Consider the following 2,162-nt stretch of genomic DNA (forward strand, 5'->3'; position numbering starts at 1 on the left):
TTATTTACCTACCTTATTATATTTTATAATTTTCTACATTGTTTCATAAATAGACTACACAAGCCTTGATACGAGTTATGGTACTAAATAATTATTTAGTTTTTCTAATTAATTAATTTTGAAAGTGAAAGTGAAGTTGCTCAGTCGTGTCGGACTCTTTGCGACCCCATGGAGGGTAACCTACCAGGCTCCGCGGTCCATGGGAATTTCCAGGCAAGAATACTGGAGTGGGCTGCCATTTCTTTCTTCAGGGGATCTTCCCAACCCAGGGATCGAACCTGGGTCTCCTGCATTGCAGACAGACGCTTTACCGTCTGAGCCACTAGGGAAGCCCAAGTGTTGTTTATTTATTTTTAATTTATTTATTTTAATCAGAGGCTAATTACCTTACAATATTGTGGTGGTTTTTGCCATACATTGACATGAATCAGCTGTGTACACATGAATCCATGTGTACATGGATTCCCGCCACTCCCCCCCCACCCCACATCCTGAACCACCACCTTCCACCTCTCTCCCCATCTCATCCCTCTGAGTTGTCCCAGAACACCAGCTTTGGGTGCCCTGCTTCATGCACTGAATTTGCACTAGTCATCTATTTTACATATGGTGTAAAGAATTCTTTACTTAAGAATTTCTCAGACTACATATTGCAAAGCACCTACATTATTTTGTACAGGGAAAACAAGAACACTTTAGGTCTCTAATTGGCCCAGAAGAATCTGTCCTCTCAGTCACTATCAACTACATTGCTCTGAGCATCTGATTAATTACTGGGGACACCAGTCCTCCATGTCCTTCTCTGAACCTATGCCGTATCTGAACACCATTGTCATTCTCTCAATGTCGCTGGTCTAAAAGGGGGAAATCCTTAAATACATGTTGAAACTTGGCAAACGGAACTGTTTCAAGGTCTGCTCCACATTGAGTACAAACTACTTTAGGAAAAAAAAAAGGATTTCATTTAGGGGTCTATGGGGGTTCCTATACCCCAATGTATTTTGCTGGTAAGGTCTATGGGAACATGTGTACCTTGCCATCTCTGTATCTCTAAGGTCTCGGTTATTAGCACCCGATGAAAAAGAAATCAAGAACTGAGTTTGATTTCATTCATAGGAGGCAGAAAGTCACAGGAGAAATGCAGCCAGAAACTACAGCACTCACTAAATGACAACAAAGCTATCCTGACTGAGTATATTTTGCTGGGTGGACAGACCCAAATTCATGTCTTAATGATACAACCCTCTTTCATTTTGCACATAAGGCTAACGGGAAGAGACATTACTCAAAGTTTTTGCAGTATAAACAGACTTCATACTAAATGAAAGCAAGGTTCATACAGTTGCTATTAAATATAATCATGAGATACAATAAAAAGAGTGACCAGGGAAACCAGGCCACTAAAATAAGTGTGAAGAATTTTAAGTGAAATGTTTGCAGTTTAAATAATGAGTCACAGGCAGGAAATAGGAGCCACTGCAAAATTTTTATCTTTAGAAATTATTTTCAAGGATCTTCTCCAGCAAACAATATGTAAAATCCTGGAAAAGAGGAATCTATGGCAAGTTTAATCTCAATCTATGGATTGAGTTTAATCAGTGTGGATCAATGAACTCTTAAACTTTGCAGGGAGTTAAGGAGCAGGACTCATTAGAAAGGACCCTGATTCTGGGAAAGGTTGAAGGCAGGAGAAGGGGATGACAGAGGAGGCAATGGTAGGATGGAATCACCGACTCAATGGACATGAGTTTGAGCAAGCTCCAGGAGTTGGTGATCGACAGGGAAGCCTGGACTCCCTGCAGTCCATGGGGTCGCAAAGTGTTGGACACGAATTAGCAATTGAACAACAAGAAGTAGGGAGGTATACTCAAGGGGTAAATGCTATTGTGATTCTAACAAGAAATGAGTAAATAAACGTATCTACCTCCTCACACACTTACCCTGTCTGTGGGTTACATGAATGAGATAAGAACACTTAAAAGCTATGCTCTAAGTGAGTGGCAAGTATACATGAAATACTAATTATAGTCACCATGCTGTTCATTACATCGTTCAATAAATCACAGGAGTTCTTCAGGTAATTATAACTAAACAAAAACACCTTGTAGCTCAGTTGGGAAAGAATCTGCCTGCAATGCAGGAGACCTGGGTTCAAATCCTGG

At 40.4% G+C, this 2,162-nt stretch overlaps 1 non-coding gene across 1 annotated transcript; it reads right to left on the bottom strand.

Annotated features, from left to right (window-relative positions):
• Positions 1-257: 257 nt before the first annotated feature.
• Positions 258-329, bottom strand: TRNAC-GCA (transfer RNA cysteine (anticodon GCA)). Its single transcript has one exon. It is a non-coding gene; the product is annotated as a tRNA-Cys (tRNA).
• Between the last annotated feature and the right edge of the window lie 1,833 nt (positions 330-2,162).

The sequence above is a fragment of the Bos mutus genome, chromosome X (genome assembly GCF_027580195.1).
Source record: "Bos mutus isolate GX-2022 chromosome X, NWIPB_WYAK_1.1, whole genome shotgun sequence".
Classification (NCBI taxonomy): domain Eukaryota; kingdom Metazoa; phylum Chordata; class Mammalia; order Artiodactyla; family Bovidae; genus Bos; species Bos mutus.